This window comes from Rhipicephalus sanguineus, chromosome 8, assembly GCF_013339695.2.
Source record: "Rhipicephalus sanguineus isolate Rsan-2018 chromosome 8, BIME_Rsan_1.4, whole genome shotgun sequence".
Classification (NCBI taxonomy): Eukaryota; Metazoa; Arthropoda; class Arachnida; order Ixodida; family Ixodidae; genus Rhipicephalus; species Rhipicephalus sanguineus.
This window is the reverse complement of record NC_051183.1, coordinates 114,859,147-114,883,660: the sequence shown is the minus strand read 5'-3', so window position 1 is coordinate 114,883,660 and position 24,514 is coordinate 114,859,147.

Below are 24,514 nucleotides of genomic sequence, written 5' to 3'. Positions count from 1 at the left end.
CTCACAGCTACATGTTTGGGAATCCCTGAAGAAACTGAGGTAGCCTATGCAGTATGAGAAAATGGAGATCTAGTAAAAGAAACAGCACAGGCAAGTGCTTTTCTGCGAGAGCTAAGTGTACGGTTTGTCAAGTGGATTACCCGTGATTACATAAAACACATTCAAGAATCAGCAATACGCAATGTCAAAGAGAACCAAGAAAAGGAATCTTGCATTTTTCACTTTGATTTCGCCGATAATTGGACAGCCATTTTACCGAATGAGGTACAGTCGTATCACTGGCACAAAAGACAGGTGTCTATATTTACGCTTGTCGTCACAAGCAAGCATTCGACGCAAAGTTTTGCCGTCATCAGTGATGACACTTGCCATCAAGCTGCACATGCCTGTTTTTCACTACAAATAATCCATCACTACATGAAGGAACAACTTAAGCCTGACATGCATGTTATCTATGTTTCTGATGGCGCCAGCAGTCACTTTGAAAACAAGTGACAGTTGTTCGAGTTGTGTCAGAATAATCACATATCAACAAAGTGGATTTTTTCGGCCACAGGGCATGGCGAGAACTCTTGTGATGGTGTTGGTGGCCTAGTAAAGCATCAGGCCACGCTCTACAACCTGAGAACAGCAAGCTCAGCTGGAATTAAGTCGGCCTCTGAAATGGTGGCGCTAATGAGTGCGAAGCTCAAGAATGTCAAGCTGCTGTGTGAAAATGCAGACGAGCTAGAAACCTTCCGTCAGTTTAGGAAGAGCCAGTGGAAATTGTTGCCACGTGTTCCAAGCATACGTTCTTGGCATGTTTGGCTAAGCACATCTGAAGGCACTGATCGTGGTCGTGTTTTGTTAGTGTAACGTACTGCTAAAGGTGATGTGCAAAAGATGCAGCCCTTTTGAGCGCTTCTCTTGTTTAACGCATTCATCACCAAAAGAGCAGAGTGTGGGTACTTCAACCGCATATGTTTTATCTTGTGAAACCAACACTTGCGTTGCAACATTTTCATGCATAAATTTATCTGCACATATACACAGATGTTTTGCAACTGAGTTACAGTGTAGATTTCCTCAATTAGAGCTGTGTAATCAGCAGCATAAACGCGCCTTCATAGGTATGTATTTGTTACAGTGCTAAAACAGCCTTTCTTCTCCAAATGCGGTCACGTTTACTCGCGTTTGAAGCTGATTGCCTGTTTTGTGTTCCGGTTTCTAGATTTCTCAGCACCTCAGCGCATTCTGAAAAAGCTCTGATTTGTACCGCGAACATTCTCGCTAAAAACAAAATAATGCAACAAGTTTTTCTATATTGCTTTTCTATGGTCTTCGGTTGTCTCTTTACGGCATTTTAAGAAAAATCGAAGATGTTTTTTTTTTAATATTCGCATTTCAGTAAGGTACACTTTCGCCGATATGTGAAGTTTGAGGCAATATATATATATATATATATATATATATATATATATATATATATATATATATTTGCCCTGCGGCAACAGCATTTTACGCACTTATTAAACACACTATATTCTCACAACTCGTGAAGTTTCGAAGCGCTGCTTGCATTGCCTTCAGAGAAAAAATGGGGAATACGTAACCTTTTATAAAATGTCACGAAATTAGACATTTTACAGCGAAAGCTGTTATGATATCATTTCAGCGGCCGTTTTAGGCGCCGTAGTTGTTCGCCGCCGTCGCCACCGGTGTCCGTAACCAGTATCGCTCGAAATAAGAAAAGAAAACGAAATAAGAAAGAAATGGAACGAGGTTCGAACCTGGGCCCTCTGCGTGGGAGCCCAGTATTCAACCTCTGAGCCACGCCGGTGCTTGAAACTGCTTTGCAAAAAGGTCCTATACAGGCTTCATGTCGGGAAGGAACCACATTAGCATATACAATACAGCGTGGTAGAAGAGTAAAATAAGCACCAAGCGTCGCACAACGCGAATTCTACAACCAGGCGTCACATAATGCGAATTGCCCAACGAGTAGGTTGTTGAATGCTTCCTACCCATTGCAAAGCTCTCCGCCATAATTCTTCATCGTCATCAGGCACAGCATCAACAAAGTGCGCATAATGTTTTACATGCATTTAGCAGGTACCACGGCTCTCCGTAGAATGACGAAAAATTGCATAGTGCATGTTTCCCTACTTCTCAAAAATTACAATGATGTATGGCGTAATGGGTTCCTCGCAAGTGCACTTGTATTGGTTGCCAAGGAAGCCCATAAGCGCATGATCCATTTCATGAGGGTTTCAATAAACTTCTTCCTCTCTCTCTCTCTCTCATTCTCACGTCAACGTATGGTACATTGCATGGTGGGAGAGCGAAATCGCGACCGGCAATCACACAATGCGAATTATGTAACTGGTGAGCCGTTGAATGCTTCCAACCCTTTACAAAGGGCTGAGCCACCATTCTTCATCTTCATCAGTCGTCACGTCAACAAAGTGCACATAATGGCTTACAGATGTGTAGCTGGTACCTCGTTTCTGTGCGGAATGAAGAATAATGGCGTTGTAGGTGGTTCGCAACTTCACATGTAATGTGATTTATGGCGTAGTGGGTACCTTGCTAGTTTACCTCTATTAGTAGCACCAAGAGAGTTTACAACGAGCTCTAGAAATGCTGCTCTTCAAGCTTTCGCTGTGACTGTGGTGCACTTTCCGCGCAGGTCTGGCGTTTTTTTAAAAACTGTTTTCCTTCGCTCAACAAACTTGAAACCGTACGAATGTATTCTTCATTAGGCATAAATTTCAGGAAAAAAATATATCCGTTGTAACTATATTATGTGTGTTTTTATAGCATCTCAAGCTTTCGAGAAAGACAGGTGACAAAATTGCTCCCTCCGTGTTGGATAAGTTCGATATTTTTTTCTGGTATATTATGCCGTTATTCATAAAACGAAGTTTACTTTCAGGCTACCTAGATAGAGGATCATAAAATACTAACTACTTAATCAAATCTAAAATATCAATTTTCGGACCCGTGTCGATCTTTCGTGGAATGATCCTTCAAGCAGTAGATTAATTTTTACTGTACATTGATAGGAGAGAACGTTCACGATGTATGTTGGTGGTTGTCAGGTATAGCACCATTTAATGTGGATGCACACACATTGACGCTTCGTGGGACATCCCCATTCCCACGACTAACGTTTATGATCAATAATTACACAAACCTTTGTGGTAGCTCTAGTAGTCAACCGTGATAGCGTGATCGGAGAAAGTGATGTGGCAGCCAAATGAGCGTCGCTGACTAGACGCAGACTTTGGGCTGAGATGAACATCCCGCCGCATTAATTAGAATTATTGAACGCCATAGCAGCACTAGAGAGAAACGCAACTCGCATCGTGTCTACCCTCTAGCCTGGCCGCGATTTTTCTCGGCGTGACCGAAGCGGGAAACGGGGTGTTAGAGCCAGGCCACGCAGGCGCGCGTCGCAGGGCTATCTTTAACATGGAGGATGTTATGAGCTAGGCTGTCTTGGACTAAGGTCGCCACCTCGCGGTGTATGAAGGCGTTGACAAAGTTGCGCTCCTACTGGAAACGCGCCGAATGGGACGGATGCGTAGCAATGACGCGTTGCAGGAGCTAAGCGCGGAGGCCTCGGTCATAATGCAATACTTTATTGCCGGCCAAGGGCACCGTGAGAGGAAAGTGTGAGATATAAAAGAACGTTTGTAAAGCCTCCAGGGTGTGACTGTGTCGCAGTATTTAACGTACCCGGCATCTATTGTCGCGGAACGACAGGTCGTGGGTTCGACTCTCATATATAGAACTTTTTTAGGAGTGAAGCTTCTTAGGCCATCACTCCTCCGCGCCGTGGAAGCACCCTTGTCTTTAAACGTCGCTTTAGGTTACAGTGGACGGTGATTTAAGATGAAATGTATAGCCCTTGAGCCGTTTGGTCCTAGAGCACCAGAATTTCGAGGTTAAAAGAAATACGTTCTGTGCACAACTGGTTATAATACTCGCCTTCACTTTCCCCACCTCTATCGTGGATTGTAAAATGACAACCATCATCCTTGCGCACTACAGGCGCTTTGCCGTAAGTAGTAGCAGACGGTCTGTCCACCAGGCGCCGGCGCCGGCGCAAAGAATGAAACGCTGCGCGCGCCGAACGCCGCGCGCGGCGTACCGTCGCTGTCGTCGACGCTCCCCGCCACGTCACCACTCGCATCCCCCTCCCACCTGTCTGCCTCTCCCTGTGCTGCGCGAGCAGCACTCACTCGCTCAGTCATTTTTCCGCCGAGCGCAGCACACGCCTCCTCACCCGTTCCCCACCCTACCATCTTCATGAAAGCCAGCAGAGAGATCAGGCGCATGGTCGTTTCCGTCCTATTTCTAAGGAGCTTCGCTCATCGGTTGTATTACTACACGGAAGAACTGCTAGTCTTAACAGGACTGCCATTTACTTAGAGATGAACAGGGCCGCAGAATTTTGTACACATAATGCAATCTTGCAAACATAGATTCTTGCCTGTGTATGAGTGTGTTATAAGGCATGACGGTACATGATACATATGCACATGATTTTGCTTGAAGTTCTTCTTTGCAATCTGATTGTGTGTATTTTTTCGACTTCATGTCCGTGAAGGAAATACGTCACTGAAATCTTGGTCGACCCCGACATAAAACACTTACGTTTCAAAAGAAAATAAAGTGTTCAAGCTCATGGCACACGCTTATGTATTATTGATTCCTTTGTCATCCCCGTTCAAAATTTCCTGACTTCGTGCTTGACGGATTCAGAAAACTCTTGCGGCAAGAAATCATGGCAAGAAATTGTCATGATGGGGTCGTTCGATGATTGCTCAAAAAATTGTTCCAGGGCCCCCTTTAAAACAACCCCCAAAACGTTATTTTTGGATTTTTTATCTTGTACGTTTCTTTTGTTCGCAGGAACGACGACCAGCCAACCCACGCCATTTGAAGGTAAGTCAGCACTATCAGATCTATATTCTGAAATTTACGGTAACTCACACACAGAAAGCACTGCCTTAATAATCCTCAAATATTCTTGTCATGTCCAATATTGCGTGCACCTCGAAAACGTCCCCAATATAGGGGTATAACGTCCAGGGAGAGTTACAGTAATGGAAATACGAGATTGAATTCACACGTAGAAGCTGAAATGGGAAAGGGAGAAACACAAATTCCAGGAATAACTGAAAAATCGTAGAACAGGCAATGTTGCTGGAACCATAGTCTCGACTCGTTGTCTTGTCTTCTTGAAGGCGGCAACTACCTTCCGTAGCGCGTGTATGATTCTTATGCTCCACCCCAAGCACAAAAGTGGAAGCGGAGAGGGCAAGTGGCAAAACGGAGGTGGAGAAACACAAGACAAACAAGATACTGAGATAAATTGGCGTCCGTGATTGGATGATTAGATGGGACACATATGACCAAAAAAGTCAGTTTCGCCGCACCGGTGGAGCAATCCATGCGACAGCATCAAATAGGAATGTAACCCGAAGAACGAAAGCAGCTCGAAATTTCCAGCGCGTCACTCAAGTGCAAATAACGCACGAGAAGAATACACACTGGACGAGCGCGAACTGTCAAGTGTCACGCCTCGACACTTGAAGCGCGCTGCTCAAACATAAAGAAGGACGCACGAAACGAACGCACAGTTATACAATACGAGCACGAACTAATAACTGTCACAGTTGTTACTTATTTCTTTTTGAACAGCGTGCTCGTTTTGTTTAAAGAGCATCGCTACGAGCGGGGCGATGCCTTTTACAGCGCGCTGGCAGCGATGCCCTTTACAGCGCGCCCCTCGCGCACTTCCTCGTCAGCTCGCTGGTGCACAAGAAATCACGCTGAAGTAAACGGTGTATATAAATAGCTCGCCATTAGCATGCTGATAGGCGGTACTCTTCATGGCCTAGCCGTCGAACGCCGCGCGCTGCGGAGCGAGAGGTCGCCTGTTCGGTTCCGTGCGTTTTTAATATTTTTCTTCGCGACTACAATATACTAATACATATACGGGACATGGCAGCGACGATGCCGATGGCAAAAGCCAGCTGAGATTGTGCATATAATTGGCAATATAAATAGCAACTTCGTGTGCAACGCCAGCGAGCCGTCCCTACTGCCGCTCAGTTATGTAGAAAGGACATCGAATAGCTGGCCCTGTGGTTTTAATGATCGCCAATTTCACTGTCCGCGCTCGGACACAGATACCCCTTCTTCTGTTTACTATGTGGGTCATACACGCGATAAGTGCTCAAGCAGCAATGAAATGTGGAGTGCGTCGAAAGTGAAAACTTGAAAAGTTGAACATAATACCTCAAACCGTCGCTCTCAAAATGTCCACACCCCCAAAAATTTGCGCAGCTTGGACAAAGTCGTACAAGGCTGCGTCACAGCAGAGCTGCTCGATATGCACCAAACAAACTTGGTAGAAACGTGCCATTTACACATAGCAAGTTTCTTGAGCAGGCCATACTCAAGTCGCTGAAAATAGTGTCAGCGTCGCCACAGATCAATCTGTTGGTGAGTGTTTCAACATGGGCGATAAAAAGTGCACGCGGCACAAAAAAAGGTTTGCTTTAAAGAGTGCGTGAAGGTAGTGGAAACGCGTAACTTTATGCTACGACTGAATGTGACGTAATACTTCTTGCATTGATATGTTTCCTTGATTAAGTGGTTGTTCTCGATAGCGGCCAAACGGATGCCCCCATATACGTACGTCTGCACGGTGGCCGAAGCGGTGCGAATTACGTCGCGGGGACAAAGGCTGTTCTTGCCTCCTGAAAGCACATGTGACTACATATTCTACGACTCCCTCTACAAGGACGGCAAGAACAACCTTCTGGGTGGCCTCGACAAACTGGACGTTGGTGCTCAGGCCTTCATCTCCGTGGCATCCAAGCGCAACAGGAGCCAATTGGGATTATCCTTTGCGCTAGAGTGAGTGAATTCTTAAGACAAATTCATCGTTTTAGAAGTGTTGAACAGAACAAACATTCGCATGAACGAAACAGCGCAAGGTTTACTTTATATACGATACATTCTTGGTGATGTAAAATCTATCTATCTATCTATCTATCTATCTATCTATCTATCTATCTATCTATCTATCTATCTATCTATCTATCTATCTATCTATCTATCTATCTATCTATCTATCTATCTATCTGGTGTCTGTCTGTCCCTATGCATTTTGGAGCATTCACGATTTTCCTGTTTTTTACGCTTGCCAATCTTTACAGGGCAAAACATGATTGAATTGCGAACTTCAATGACGGGCCTTGGCATGAAGAGCACGCATATCTTGTGTCATGACGTAAATGACAAAATGTCATTGTCATGCCACAATGGCCGTTTCATTCGGCTGGCACGGTCGACATGTACAGCCACCGAGATTTTAAACTAGTGAGCGCGAGTGGCGACATTTCTATGAATCAGCGCCATATAACGGCGCAATGGGAGCAAGGCGAGGGTAAGTGCATGCCCACAAAACGTGCACAGCGAGGGTCGTCGTCTGCTAGGCTGTTCCTGTTTATGGGCGTCACCCCATATTAGCGCGCTTCAGATAAACAGGCAGCGTCAGGAGGCGAATACTTTTGCTCGTGTTTTATGTTCAAAAGGTGAGCGTTGCAGCAAGCAAGTGAAGAAATAATATTTAGAGATACGCAACGCGGCCCTACTCATGAGATAAGCCGAAAACACCGTTCATCTGAAGCGCGCCACTATGGGTTGAACTTAAAACGTGTATAAAATATCACGATATCATGGCGCGTATAACATGATGCACATGTGGTAAAGCCGTTGTCGTCTTTTTATTAACATTGTATACATGTCAATACATTATATGGATGATGAATATGATATATCGAGTGATCTGACATTATCAAAGAAACTATGACATACATTCCTTAGAACATGACAAGGCACGAATTGCATGTCTTCATCATTTCCTTAGATGAAATATGTAATGTGCGAAAGAAAACATTAATGAGAATACATGGCAGGCTTGCACTGAGATGTACTGTATTTGCTCTATAAAACTCGAACTCGTTGGGGAACTTCCGGCTAGTGCTGTATAAGGGTGCCTAGAGTTGTGGGCAGTTGCTGACTAGCCCGGGTGAATCTTAGCTAACTGCTAATATTCGTAAGCTGTTGACTAGCGATCGCTAGTGATGAGTCGACGTGCTAAATATTTGCAGACGATGGCTAGCGCGTGCTAATTCTTGCTTGCGGCAGCTGATAGGCGGCTTGTGTTGGCCAGCACTGCTTAACCTTGGCTAATCGTCAGTTGCTGTGGGCGAATGCCGTCTAATGTGAGCCCACCAATCAGCTTCCTCTAGCCAAACTTTTCACACTCTAGCACCACCCGTCTGCAGCACAAAGCTGCAAAACACTTAAAACTCAGCAGTATTGACAAAGCAGTAGGAAAATTAGAGCAATTAAACTTTATTTCGTTGCGCTGAGTAATCAAAGGCATTCAAGGTAGTAATTTCACAAAAATTACTCATTACTGTCCCGATTTCTTGGCCTAACAATAGCACGTCCGCTTCTCTTATGGCGTACAATATTGCCCAAAAAACGAAAGAAATATATCAAAGACGAAGCTAATATGAGTGCCAAAACTCAAGCGTGGGAAGTTGAAGAAGGATGTATGGTATTTCAATGTATATGTACCGTTAATAGATGTATATGAGTTGCGAATGGCGATATGCTTTTGTCAAACTATTTTAAATTCATTTGGTTACTTTCGGCCGACTCCAATTTTCGTGTAATTTACTGATAATTTAAGATATTTTCAAGTAATAATTCAGGGCTAATTTTGCCGTCGCTCAAGCACATCCACTGCTATGGGTTTGTCTTTTGTACTACGTAGTCTCGCATCGCTTCATCACACAAAAATGCGCCCAGGAGTGCTGCCTATTCGATGCACTTCGCTGCGTCGGAGCAAGCTGCTTGTTTCGATGACGCCAGCGCTTTGACATACGCGCCTACTTTCGATCAGCATCTACACTACCGCATGAGCACCACAGCGATGTAAGCTTACCGGGGAGTCCGCGTCACGAGCTCGATTTAAGCAGAGGTATCGAACGAACTTGTGAAACATGACTCAAGCTCCGTCGCTTGCTCACTGCTTCGTATAACAGTGATTTCCACAGCTCGTAGCATCTGCCGGGATTTTATAGCGAAGCTGTGTTTGTGGACCCTCGGCCAGCGTAATTCGTGAAAAGAGGTCACCTGACCAGGGTGAAAGGCGGGGCCTCGTGAGAGGAGAGGATGTGTAACTCAAGTGAGGGCAAACAAATTGTTAAAGAAGCTAAATTTCTTTCGTAGGGACTGAACCCGTGCCCCCAAAATCCTAAAGCAGGTGTCATAAGCACTGGGCTAAACAGCACACTATCGCAGACCATGAATTCATGGGAAGCACGTGAATGCGTTGTAGAGACGATCACGTGACCAGAAAAAAAGTAGGAGCCTCGTGAAAAGGCGAGAGAGATTAGGTAACGTGAGTGAGTGGATGAGTTAGTGAATACACTTTTATTTGTGTCCAGCGAAGCGCGTCTAGTAGCGTTCCACCGCGACCGAAACTCTGGCACATTCAGTCACACCTCCTATCCGTGGTCGATCGCGAGTCCACTCCTGTTCCCTTCGGGGTGGTCACGTGATGGACAGCCGATAGGAGGTGCGACTGAATGTGTGAGAGTTGCGGCCATGTTGGAACGCTACTAGCGGCCGGGCATGTCATACACAGCAGCAACGCTTACAACGTGAATACGATAACGAAGCGCTCCACGACGGCGGTGAATGAGACTGTCGTTGCGCGGGATCTACATGGCTTAACCTGAACAACAAAAAAGCAACAATTGAAGAAAACATCGTAATGTACGCATGGGGGAATATGCAGCATTGATTACAAGACGAGAAGGAGCGAACTTACCAGCTCAATTCATTTCATGTTTGGGCTGTGAGCCAGGTTTCAGAATAGGTTCTGAAGTGTTAGAAGCCTTTTTATTTTAAGGAAATGGGCGATGACTGCCCAAGTGACAGTCCTGTTGGTTTGTATACCACGGAAAACCATTTTCTGTGCAGTTTTATTATGTGAAGTAGGCCTGACGTGTATATACTTCCCCTCTCCTCTCTCCCCCCTCTCCTCCCCCCGTGTATGGGACCTGTGAACAATGCATATTTATGCAGGGACCAATTGAATGAAACCACTAGATAGTTCCCGCTCTTTTACTCTACAACGTACTTTCCTGTGTTCGTCCTACAGTATGCACAAAGATTCCCACCATATCGACACCTGCCAAAACGTACGAGCTAAATGTAATGGCCGACGAAAGGGCCGGGAGCTTTGCTGTCCTATGGTTCTCACGGCGTGGCATTATCTCTAATTGATTTTAACATTCGGACTTGCCTTAAATGTTTATGGGTCAAATAGGAGAAATGAGGTGGACAATGGTTACCATGAAATTTACTGAGTGAGTCATGTGACAGGAAAACCTAAGAGCAAACGCATAAAAAGCCATTAGCGCGTACCTGCTTTATCTGCTTGCCGTCATTTCGTCTCGCAGTATTGTCACGCCATTGTGACGGCGAACAACGGCGCAGTAAAGTACTAAACATGTGTATATCAAATGGGTGTACTTGTGCGTAGCAAAACGAAACAGCCACGACACAAGGATAGCGGTGAGCGTTACAGTCTGTCGCCGAGAATGATTTCAAACCACTCCTCTGTTTATACACGATTCTTCGTACATTCCAGGATGAGTGTTGGTGTTTGCTTTCGCTTCTGAACAGTGTGAAGTCATGCATCCAACCTGATCAGTACACCCAAAAGCAATCCAGGATGTTCTCTTAATTCAGGCATTGCGCGAGCTCCTACATCGACAACAGCTGTAAGCTTTGCAGTCAGTGAAGCAAGCTTACATTACAAAAAAAAAGAAATAAAGTCCGCTTGTCCGCGTATTAAATTACTGGGCAAGGTGCAAGCCATATAAAAAGGCCACAATGGTTCCAAGGTGGACCGCTGGTGGTAAAACGTCTGTCATGGTGATTCACCTACTGTGTTGGTACTTACTACGTGGCGGAGGCGTCACTCACGGATCCATAATTACCATTATCTTGCGAGAGTTGGTTATGCCTCCTGACTGGAAACTTTCGTGGCCTGGGTGATTAGTTCCGGCTGCGGGGTGCGCTGCCGCAGCTTCTAATTTCATCGTAACATCTTGATCCCAGGGTCAGTGAGGGCGCTTCCCGTGGCATCCACGTTATCATTCTAATAAGCAACCCGTTACTCGGCCTACGCAGTACATTTCTCACACCTCTCTGTACATCTCATCTGGTTGGCATTGCAATAGTGGGTAGAAACCTAGTTTTATCTCAAATACACGCTCACATCGGCTGCTCTTTTCGTAAATATTTGCCAAGCGTTATTAGGCGAAAGCCTCAAATGCCTCTAAATCGCGAAAAGTCACGGTCGATGGTGCCGGCACTAACACGAGGAATTAAAAAAAAATCATTCTGTGATGACGTCGCTTTGACCTCTCTTTACGTGACCATCCAATGAGGTCGGACTTCAGGGGAAGATCGAAGCATGAAGTTAAGAAAAATCCTTTGAAACAGAGGGTTTCGACTTGCCCTCTTGTCTGCAAGGCAGCAACTGATTTGTTTAGTGCGTGTATGTACTACATGCTGACAAGCCTTTCCCAAATCATATACATACACGCACTATGGTAAATAGTTGCTGCCTTAAGAAGACAAGACGGCTTGACGAGACAATGGTTCCAACGAGACTCCGTGTTCCACGGATTTTTCATCACATGACGTGACGTCGCATGATTACGTTATTACATGACAGCCGTTGCTTAGTCAGCGATGGGCGGATCACGGAGGCACATTAAAAACAACGTGAGGTGCAGAGTGCTTCCAGTCCGTCTGATCCCTGAGGCCGTGCGAAACTACGCTCGCGCAAGAAGCTCACGGTACAAGAGGGTGGGGTGGTCAATAGAATCAACTGAGAAAAAAAGAGCATGGCTTTCGCCTTCAGGTTTTCTGAGACAAATGAATTGGGGACCGTGTTAATTTTGCGCTACATGTGCACGCAAATATTGTAGCATATCACTGCCGCTAACGTTTTCTTCTCTACAAATGCTGCTGTCAGTAATAGTCTTCTTCTGTTGATAATAATATTCGTTCTTTGGAGGGGGGGTGTTTTGAATAATTTGTGACAGAAAACTTTTAGTATTGTTTAAATAGACCACGTGATTTCGGGTTGTTAGTTGTGCAAACCCATCCGCGTTCGCCTTCGCTCGTAACTTCGACTATCATAGCTTGAACAACACCTTTTAGTGATATTTGTGAGATTGCACCTCCTTGTTGCCGCCCTTCATATTTGCAGATTTATCACTTTCTTATAGAGATTTCTTGCTTTATGCAGCTCTTTTGACGAATAATTTGTGCGACTGTTTATACACTTATATTATACTACTTTTTTAACGTTGATTTGCCAATGTATTTATCAAAGCTTCTTTTTGAGCAAATTGGTCAATATTCAAAAAAGGGAGCGTCAGCGCAGACACCCACAAGAGAGACAATATGTACACACAAGTACACATACCGGGTGTCAGTCAGCGCTAGTGTGTACGTGTCATCTCTCTCTACGCGTACACACAGGTGGGTGCGCTTGCACGAAGTCTAAGCCGTTCCATACTTAAATCAAAGAGTTAGCGAGCACCACCTTGACGGAGCCTCTATTGCTATAGGGGACTTAAGATCTCGCGCATGAGCACCTGTAGGTGCATCTTATTGCGTTTTTTCTACATCGAGGTGAATGCGAGACAGAAGAAAAACAATTTCCTTCAATACAACCGACAGGCCGAAGCAAAGCCACTATACAGCTTAATGCCGTTCTGCCCGAGAATATTCCTGCGAAACATCGCTGGCAACTGGATTTATTTTCTGCTGTTGCGTTATTGTCTTTGCCCATTGTTTGTGATGTCAGTTTTCCTACGGTGAACACAATTCCATAAAATTGACTCTGTTATTTATTAAATTAGGTCTTGAAAAGCTGCATGCATATGACAGATCAGGAGTCGAGGCCTACTATAACATCATAGCCTTCTCAAAAAACGCTCACGGTTTCTTATGCATTTCCCTAATGCGACTCGAAAGTGACAGGCGTGTTCCTTTTTCTTCTAAGTCGATATATTGATCCTCCTCCTCCCACCTTCGAAAGCTTTCTGCACCTAGCGTGGTTTCGCACTGCCTTAGGAGTGGAGGCAATGCAAGCTTTCTTCACCTCACATGGTATTGCACTGCCTGCGTGAGCTGCCCACCTTTGACCAAGCGACGGTGTCACGCGATGTTCTCACGTCACCTCACGGTATGGACAACATCGTGAGACCACCACGACGTCACAAATGTTTGTAATCTGTGACGTGAAATGGCGACATCGTCACGTGATGGTTTTTTGTATCCCCTGTGCTCCGCCGGCGCCGAGGGTAAATTTTCGCGTTTGATGGGGCCTCTATAGTTTTCGCCTTAAAAGTAAAGGAGTGGTGCCGAATTTAGGTGTTAATATTGTACACTGTGGTACGTGCACGCACGCATCCTATCTCTGGCAACCAATCTCTTGCGTGTAATCTCTCTGCAGGCCCCCCTTCATGAGAGAATCCAAGGACCCTGCGTTCATGAGATTACTTGGCGCCATTTGGAACTACAAGATTCATCACTTTGGCTTCCTGAATCTCTACCGGCAGTACGCGGACCGTGACATGGTCACGCAAGCTCTCAATGCACTAAAGGTATTTTTTCTGCAGTCGATTTTATTAAATTCGCCTGACAACTGCGAACGGATATGAATTCTCTAATTAAGCCCTTACAAAGGAATACAACATACAAAAAGTAAAATTTGATATTATGGGTGTGCGAACATGAAAAAGTGCCAACGCAATCGAGTGATATTCAAATGTTTTCGAATATGAATAGTAGAAGTGCCTTTCGCAAGAAAAATCACCAACCAGATATGGTTCATTGCAAACCAACTGTCCAACCATGGCGCTCGACGATTTGCGATTTGCTGAAAAAAATGGAGGACTGTCTATCTTAAACGAGAAGTCCTCCCCCAAAGTATTTTGGCGAAAACATCTTTCAGTACCATGGCTGGATTGGAGAGGCTCGAGAGGGCTACGCTCGCGCGCCTTTTCAGTCCGGCCGTGTCAGTACAGCAAGCCGCAAATGATTTTTTTCGGAAAGCTCGGAACCAGGGCTCGTAAAACACGTTGTCAAACAATCCGTTCTTCCTAAAAAGGCTGGCAAAAAATTTTAATTGCAAGCATTTCTTAGGGAACATACGGTACCTTGAGGCTTTTTTGTCTACGTATCTATCTACCTAGCCACCTACGTCTGGATGCTCTCGTAATCGCATCCTTAGCTTGGTGTAGACCAAACTTGCCATGGAAGGTTAAGAGGGTTTGACAAATATGACTGCCTGGTCAAGGCATGAATAATGTTAAAATCCTGTCGCGTACGTCGTCAAACCTTTTACTTCAGACACGTGTGGCACATACCCGTTTACCACGGGCCACGGTAATCGTGTATGCGCAACGGGCGATTGGCAGTTTATATCTTTCCAGGAACGGCGAGAACAGACATTTTTATTTAAAGTGCCAGAGCGTAAAGAAAAACCGATATCGGCAGCATTGTCCCAATGAATGCAAATAGTAAAAACCAGGATCCCAGCAGGAATCGAACCCAAGCATTCTGCGTGGCCGTCAAGTATTCTACCGCAGAGCCACGCCACGTCTCGAAACTGCATTGGAAAGAGACCCTATAACGTCGGTGCAACGTCACTTGTGGTTGCATTGCTGGCTATCTAATTTTATAAGAAAGCAATAAAAATATTTTATATGTACTTCTATGATACAGGCGTCATGCCGCGTTAACATCAGTTGTGGTTCGATTGTTGGCTGCGCTTTTATAGCAGTGCAATAAGCATTACATTTGTATCCCAATAATTCAGCATGCTATATTCCAGCGTTGCCGGACCCTTCATGCGTAACCTTCGCTAACGAAAGTTACGCATGATATTCACATCATACGTAAATTGCACTTCGTTGATATAATAGCGACGTTTGTGCTGACGTTGCGTCAGACTAAGTTACCATGCCAGTGCTGTCGATGTGCATGGTAAGGCGACGATATACACGCAACTACTACGCTTACAGAAATACATGCATCCACCATGATCAAAATGGGAGCCGACTGATGGATATACGGGATAGGTTTGAAACAGGAGAAAGTGCCTCAGAGAAGGCTGGCAGACGTTTCGATAGGTGGACCTATCTTTGTCAAAGGCGCCTTGTCATCCCTGGCGTGTTAGTTTTAAAGGGTTAGTGTTGACGTTATATGCAGCGGTGGCGCTGTTGGTAATTTCTGCCTGGAAAGGAAAAACTCGGAAGCGGCAGAGTGTAGGTCTTGCCACATCATTTCAAAAATGTTTGCAACGGCGATCGGGGCTCTCATCTCAGAGGTAAGAGAAGCTGGAAAAAGAAAAAAGGAAAAAAAGGGGGGAGGAAAAGCGGGTGGGGGGGGGGGGCTTGGCGGTCTAACAAAGCTGGAGCCACCAACGGCAATACGAAGAAAAAAGGGGGGAGCTTGTAGGAAACTGGAAGGGTGCAGCGGCAGCAGCGCGGCGAGTCTAGCCATCACAAAGGGCCGCAGAAGATGATGGGGAGGACAACTACAGTCCGGGAAAGCGGGCAGCGTGCGTTTAAATGTCCACATGTCGACTTTAAGTGATATTGAGGGGGGTGTCTGAAAGGAATAGGTCAAGTCATTGGCAGACATATGCACCATGTGTTCTTGAAACCAAACAACAAAGCAGCAGGGCGGTTTTACCTCCTCCCAAAAATTCACGAAGTACCATCCACCGAATTATACACTGCCAATATTCCAGGGCGCCCAATAGTATCAAACAACACCCTGACCGAGAGTCTCTCCGAATTCCTTAACCACTTTCTCAGAGACATTCCGAAGACATTACCGTCATTTGTACAAGATACCCCACATCTACTCCGAATAATAGAAGAGATTAATAGCAAAGGCACATTACCACAAAACGCCATTCTCGTGACACTAGACGTTACCGCTTTATACACGAATATTCTGATCCCAGAGGGCCTAACTTCAATAAAGGAAACCTTAAATCTACATAAGGTACAACATTCTACTGAAGTATATCTATCATTACTCGAACTAGTACTATCACACAACTACTTTGAATTTAAAGGTAAACATTCGGCAGAAGTCTGCCTGGTTGGGTGAAAGACTAAAGGCAAAAAGAGAAATCGCCAACCAGAAGGTTTATTTTAAATAACCCGACGTTTCAAAGCCTGACCGGCTTCTTCTTCAGGGGTGAGATGGCCCGAGGTGCACGGCGCTTATATGCGCTTTCTTGCCGACAGTTGCCGCAAGCCTTGACAATAGAGGGGGGGCAAGGTTCCCGTGGTGCGGTTGATGTTTTCCGCTGTATTCTGTATATGCCACGACTCGAGGAGAAGCCGCCGGCGCCAACAGCTTTCCTGTTCCAGGATCACCGCATCGTCAGGACTAATGCGGTGGTCACATTTTTCGCAGTGTTCCGCTACTGCACTCCTTTCGCTGTTCAGCTGACGCAGATCGTTCTTATGCTGCCGCATCCTTTCGCGGAAGTTCTTTGTTTCCCCGACGTACGCCCAAAGACCGCGCGCCCGCGGAGAAAGCGCAGGGCGTCGTGTATAGGATCTCGTGTTCAGACTGCCCCGCCGCGTACGTCGGGGAAACAAAGAACTTCCGCGAAAGGATGCGGCAGCATAAGAACGATCTGCGTCACCTGAACAGCGAAAGGAGTGCAGTAGCGGAACACTGCGAAAAATGTGACCACCGCATTAGTCCTGACGATGCGGTGATCCTGGAACAGGAAAGCTGTTGGCGCCGGCGGCTTCTCCTCGAGTCGTGGCATATACAGAATACAGCGGAAAACATCAACCGCACCACGGGAACCTTGCCCCCCCTCTATTGTCAAGGCTTGCGGCAACTGTCGGCAAGAAAGCGCATATAAGCGCCGTGCACCTCGGGCCATCTCACCCCTGAAGAAGAAGCCGGTCAGGCTTTGAAACGTCGGGTTATTTAAAATAAACCTTCTGGTTGGAGATTTCTCTTTTTGCCTTTACTTTGAATTTAAAGAAAAGTACTACCTCCAAATACAAGGAACAAGCATGGGCACCCCATTCGCACCCACCTATGCAAACATATTCATAGGAATTCTGGAAACAGACTTCCTGGCTCGCTGCGCAGAAAAACCCCACACATACCTTCGGTACATTGATGACATACTTATAATATGGGGTCATGGCAGGGACAATCTAACTAAATTTACATCATTCCTAAACTCCTTTCATCCAACAATAAAGTTCACGTCCGAGACCTCAGCTGAGTGCATCAACTTTCTGGACACAACCATATGTCTTGAGAATGGCATATTAAAGACAACGCTGTATAAAAAACCATTTGACAAGCAACAATACCTAGATTATACTAGCCATCACCCGAAACATTGTAAACAGGGCATTTTCAGGAGCCAGGCGACAAGGTTACGTCGAATATGCGTAGAAGATGAGGATTACGTAAACAGACTTACTACCCTAAAAGAAACACTAGCAAACAGAAGTCATCCAAACGCGTTCCTTCATAAGGCTTACACGGACGCACTAAAACTAAACCGCACTGAGACACTCAAACCCCGCCCTAAAACCACAACAACAACGCCTCTTCTCACTACAAAATTTTCAAACGCGCTTCCGAACATAAACAACATTCTCACAAAATACAATCCAATTCTAACAACCAACCGGAAATTTAAAGAAAATCTTCCCCGAACCACCTAAGGTCGCCTACAGACGCAACGCCAATTTTAAAGACATGCTTGTTCATGCAAAATTCGCAACAAGAACTACACCAACATCTGGTCCCTGTGGGCGCACCAGATGCTCGACTTGCAAACATATACAGCCGGCCACCAACGTAAAACGCACAGCGTCGGATTACATTCACAAGGTAACATCGAACTTCACGTGCACCTCAAACAACCTTATCTATTGCATTGAATGCACCACCTGTAAAAAACCATACATAGGAGAAACTGGACAACCAATTCATGTAAGACTGAACGGCCACCGCGCTGACACAAATCACAATTTACAAAAAGCAGTAGCTAGCCACTTCAATCAAGAAGGCCACAAGTTCGATCAAGCCAAACTTTACATTCTACAAACAAACTTCCGGACACCACGTGAGAGGAAATACATGGAATCGTACTTGATACACAAATTTCAGTCCCTACACCCATCAGGAATAAATGTAGCACGTGGCAATTTGGAATCACTAAAAGCCATAGCATGATTTCTCTAATATTAGGAGACGTAAAGTACGCTCAGCTTTCAAAAACCTTGACAATATTCTATTCGCAACTAAAAATCCACACTAGCCCCCCTAATACGCTATCAATCTTTTGTCCAATATTCTGTTCGCAACATAAAATCCCTACTAGCCTCCATAATACACTACCAATGTTCTTTTTGAAAATTATTTCAATCTTACTATATATATCTGTGTATATAAAGGTAGATATAGTATATGTACGCGTGTCATTCTTAAGTGATTTTCTTTTTATAGAACCTTTGAGCCACGGTTTCCTTTCCCCTTGCCGCTCTTCTACGACCGCCCCTGCCCCGCAATGTCACAGCGCTCGCCTGCCCAGCAGGTTCTCCGCGCCCTATTCCGATGCCCCCCCCCCCAACTCCCTTCTTTTGCTTTCCATCTTTTTTTTAAACTGGACGGCGGCCCAATTTCTGTGGCTTTCGATGACACATGGTGCATATGTCTGCCAATGACTTCACCTATTCCTTTCAGACACCCCCCTCAATATCACTTAAAGTCGACATGTGGACATTTAAACGCACGCTCCCCGCTTTCCCGGACTGTAGTTGTCCTCCCCATCATCTTCTGCGGCCCTTTGTGATGGCTAGACTCGCCGCGCTGCTGCCGCTGCACCCTTCCAGTTTCCTACAAGCTCCCCCCTTTTCTCTTCGTATTGCCGTTGGTGGCTCCAGCTTTGTTAGACCGCCAAACCCCCCCCACCCGCTTTTCCTCCCCCCCCCCTTTTTTCCTTTTTTTCTTTTTCCAGCCTCTCTTACCTCTGAGATGAGAGCCCCGATCGCCGTTGCAAACATTTTTGAAATGATGTGGCAAGACCTACACTCTGCCGCTTCCGAGTTTTTTCTTTCCAGGCAGGAATTACCAACAGCGCCACCGCTGGATATGACACCAACACTAACCCTTTAAAACTAACACGCCAGGGATGACAAGGCGCCTTTGACAAAGATAGGTCCGCCTATCGAAACGTCGGCCAGCCTTCTCTGAGACACTTTCTCCTGTTTCAAACCTATCCATCCACCATGTAACGCTTGGTTGAAAGCCAAAAAATGCAGCAGTGACAAATGCTCGCTAATTTCTTCGCATGAAACCGATTCTCACAAGGGGTGGGATCTGCCGATTTTTTACTGTGGTAGGCATTTCGATTTCGATTTCCATCTCGATTTTGATCTCATTTCGATTTTTTACGATGGTAGGCACTTCGTTTATAATAAGTTTTACAAGCTTTTACATCCTAGTGGGTTTTTTATGCCGTCATAAATATGAATAATATAGTTCATATTGGGAATTTTGTGATAGGAAAAAAACGGTAATTGAAACACGATAGTTTGCATTAATATTCAGGGAAGTCTTACTGGTGGCAAAAAAATAATTTGGCGTATATCATGTGAAATAATATCTACAGCTGGCGACAAAGTTGCGAAAAAGTTCATTTTCGCACATATTCAGAACTAAATTTAGTGTTGGGCTGCCTTTATAAACACGCGCTAAATAGTGCATTTACTAGCACCCTTTGTGGACTACTGACTGAGAGAGCTTTATCAAATTACTTTTTGGTTTTAGCGAAAAAAAATATTTTTGAATATCTGTTCTGCCGGTCTCTGTGCTTCCACTTGTTTATACTTCGTATCAATGCGTCCGAGCGGTAAGTACGACCTGCATGGACACGAGGAATATCTATACTGCGCCTCCTCTATAGTTTCGATCCTTGTCAGATGCTCCCAATGCAGCCGCTCACCACCCTCCCTTCACGCCCTTTCCTACTTTCCCCCGTCCGCTAGTGTGACGGAGGAGAGTCCCGTGAGATCTCGCTCTCAAACCAGGTCATTGCGTAATCTTCAGGTGCGAAACAGACGTGGCGAAGCTTCCCATTAGAGTCCGAGTTGTTCAACATGGCGATTCAGTCGTATGACTCCAGCCTGCTTTCTGGATCCTTACATTGTGATCTGCAGAAATGTGGTGGCTCCCTATGCATGACTAGCGGTGTGGGCGACACAGCGGCCGTCATTGTGATCGTTTTCTTTGTGTTGTGGTCCAGGCCATGTCGGGTAGGGGTCCTTATTCTTGTGTAAGACACTTATGCCTGCGGCTAGATTGCTCGTCAGTGTTGGTTTCGGTGCCCTCTTGATGGCGCTAGCTTAGCTCACGGCGTTTGGAGGGGGGCGTCTGGTTCATGGACCGGGACGCACCTGTACCAGATGTCACGTGGTCGTGGCACTCACGAAGGCTGCAGTCGGTGTGTTCCATACAAAAAATTGGGGGACACTTAAGCTTCGCCTTTAAGAGTTGAACGCGATAGCGATATCCTGCCCCTAGTGCGCACTTCGAACATTACGAGTGTTTAAGAGAATGCGCGCACTAAGGCGTGTGCCTTATGTAATGGGTAGCATGCTTTAAACCAGGAGCTATTATGCGCGAGAAACTTTTTCGAAGTTGCGATGCACCCACTACGTGGTCTTAAGGGAATACGCTCAGTAATGTGTGTGCCTTTTGTAATGGGTGGCTGTCTTTAAACCACCAAGTCGTTATGATAATGACATGGTGTGACGCCCGAAGGCAACGTACTCTTGTACCACGCAATATTACTGCGATATTACATCTCGTACTGTGACACCTGTATACCGGATTTTTGGAAAGGATGAAAGTTACTTTCAGTGCAGCTCCAAGCAGAGGCGTGGCTGTGTGGTAGAACACCTGCTTGCCACGCAGACGGCCTGGGTTCGATTCTCACTTGGACCCAACATTTTTATTATTTATTTATTTCCAGCTTTTTCGATTTTTCGGTCACGGACAAGATGATGATTTTTCGCTCACAACCAACGGCCCCGACGCCGACGGCGGAATTTCTGCGATACGAGCTCTTTAACGCTTTCGCGTTAAAACTCGTTATTTGGGCGACCTTGTGCCTGCAATATGAAAGGGGCAAAGAACAAGGAATTCAAGCTGTACACCCATAGCGGCGAGCACAGCGTCGTCCATGAAGTGATCTGCCAAGCGGTAAATCGCGTCCCCATTTAAAAAGTGCCATCGAAAATTCCACCGTTATCGCTGGTGGCTGCGTAAGTTTCAGAATAAACTGTAATAATCATGGTGTCCGTGTAATATTATCGCAAGGTTCTACGATAATAAGGAAGGTTCCCCGTCATTCCGGCGCGGCTTGCTCAAGGCAGTAGTTGCACGTGTAATGGGCCGCTAACATAAAGAAAAGATATCTAGAAAGGAACCCGTATTGCAGTGCCCCTGTGAAGCTGACCTGAAGGTCGCGGTATCGAATCGCGCCCGCTCCGCTGCATTTTCTATGGAAGCAAAAAATGTTTGAGACCCATGTACTTAGATTTAGGTGCACGTTAAAGAACCCCAGGTGGTCGATAATTCCGGAGCCCTCCGCTACGGCGTCCCTCATAATCATATCGTGGTTTCTGGACGTTAAACCGCAAATATTATTATTATGCTCTCCTCTGAAATAACATCATCCCGATTCTTAGAGAACATGCAAGGGGAAAAAATACGCATACGGAAACAACGAACCATAATAAAACAGGAAAAAAGTTGTGTTCAGTTCGCTCACGCGTTTGAAACAGCTTACGGCGCTCGACTTGGGTGACTTCAGGTCGCGTGCAGCAGCGCTGATAGTTCGTAAACGCGTCCGGGACGACCTCGTTGTGCAGAAGGCCTGAGGTCGAATCATTTTGTATTGCCCGAAGTATCGCCAAAGTTTTTCGCAGAGTCCTCGTAGGCATATCGTTCTCCAGGCCCAAACAAGGTCTCTGGGTTGGTGTTCCATGTTGCGTCGTCGAAGGTTGTAGTGACGGCTGACGACCCTCTGCTCGTTCTTGATACGCAGGCAGGCGAGGTGTCGAGCTTCTTCGGTGCCCTCTAAGTAGATAACAACGTCATCATCGGTGATGTTTGACGTCATAGCGTCGAGCGTCGTTGGCGATTCATTCCGTAGAGCAACTTGTATGGTGTCGTTTGTGTCGTTTCTCGTACAGCCGTGTTGTATGCGAAGGTCACGTGCGGAAGGGTGGCGTCCCACGTCTTGTGTTCGACGTCGACGTGCATGGCCAGTATGTCTGCGATGGCCTCTTTTAGACGCTTGTGAAGGCCATTTGTCTGTGGGTGGTAGGTGGTCCGGTGCTTGTATGGCTATATTTCAGGACCGCGTGAGTTAGGTCCACAGTAAAGGCCGTACCTCAGTCGGTGATGATGCCTTCTTGGGCTCCATGACGCAGAGCGATGTTCTCAACAAAGAACTTGGCTACCGCGGTGGCGCTCCCTTTGGGCAGGGCCCATTTCGGCGTAGCGGGTGAGGTAGTCGGTAGCTACTACGGTGCATTCAGTGTGACGAACGGCCTCAGGAAGTCCATTCCAATTCGTTGGAACGGCCGGCGATATGGCTCGATGGGCTGTAGAAGTGCCGCTGGTCTAGTGGGCAGTGTCTATTTCGTTCCTGATGATCTCGGCAAGTCCTTACGCAATGGGCAACGTCGGCATTGAGGCGAGACCAGTAGTAGCTTCCTTGTATCCTCACGAGTGTGCGGGAAACTCGAAGGTGTCCTGCCACCGGCTCGTCATGCAGAGTTTCCAGAACATCTGCACGTAATGCTGATTCTATTAAAAGGAGGGTAGTTTTCTAGATTTTGGGAGTTCTTTTTTAGGGGAACGTCGCTTCATAAGAAAAATAAAACCAGTCCTCTCTTCTATACGTTCGGAACACCGTCGGTCTTCAAGGTATTCCACAAGGCCGCTGAGCTGCGTGTTCGATCACTGTCCTTTGCGAAGTCCTCGGCATCTATGGTCCCAAGAAGCAGTCGTTCTGAACGTCCTGCGGAGGCGGGTGTATGGGGGCGCGAAGCAGGCTGCCGGCGTCGGAGTGCTTTGGTCCGGACATGTAAATTACGGTTGTGTCGAATTCTTGAATTCTTGGACTGCACCGTGCGAGGCCACTTGAAGCTTCCTTAGAGCTGGCTAGCCAACACAAGGCTTGGTGGTCGCTCACAAATTTAAAATTTTGCCGTAAAGGCAGGGGGCGAAACTTCGATATAGCCCAGATGACGGCAATACACTCCTTTTATTTTGTGGAAAGTTGGCTTCCGCTGTAGATAGAGACCGGCTTCCGTAACTGATCACGCTTTATGGTGTGTCAGTCAGTCAGTCCTCTGCACAAGGTTGTCGCGGTGTCCTACACTGCTTGCGTCGCTGTGCATTTCCGTATCGGCATATTCGTCGAAATGCCCCAAGTATCGGAAGCGTCTGCAGGCGTCGTTTCTGTTCATGAAATGCTTCGACTTACGCCGTCTCCAACTTGCATTCCACGTCGGTCTTCGTGAGGTTCGTCAGTGGCGCGGCCATTGTTTTGACGACTCACCTGTAATGTTTTGGCGAATCACCTGTACTAGGCGCACAAGCCGCGGAATCTGCGTATGGCGTTCTTGTCGGTGCTTGGAGGGAAGGCAGGGATGGCAATTGTTTTCTGCTGATCTGGGTGAACTCCACATTTCCTAATAACATGGCCCAAAATCAACAGGTTTTCATAGGGGACGCGGTTGTTTTCTAGCTTCATAGTGAGTGTGGATGTCTTGAGTGCATCAAGGACCCCCTTCAAGAGATGCTCATCGAAGTTTGAGGCAAACGCAACGATGTCGTTCAAGTACACGAGGCAAGTCTTTCACTTCAAGCCTGCCAGTGCTGTACCCATAACGCGTTGGAAAGTCGCAGATGCCGAGCAAAGACCAAAGGGCGTTCTGGTGTTGTCAAGGCTATTTTATATCCGTCTCTCTCGGCGATATCGATTTGCCAGTAGCCGGTCCTGAAGTCCATCTGCGAGAAGCCTTGTGTAGTCGATCAAGGGCGTCGTCTATCCGTGGGAGAGGGTACACGTGCTTCTTTGTGATTTTGTTCAGGCGACGGTAATCGGCGCAGAAAAGTAGGGTCCCGTCCTTTTAAATGGGAATGCATTTCTTAGTCGGGCTATGTCAGGCGTCAGGCGTTGTCCGCGCGCCTCTCCGCTCTCACTCCCTCTCCCATAGCAATAGCTGCGGGCGCGCGCTTATCCTCGGCCCTAGCAACC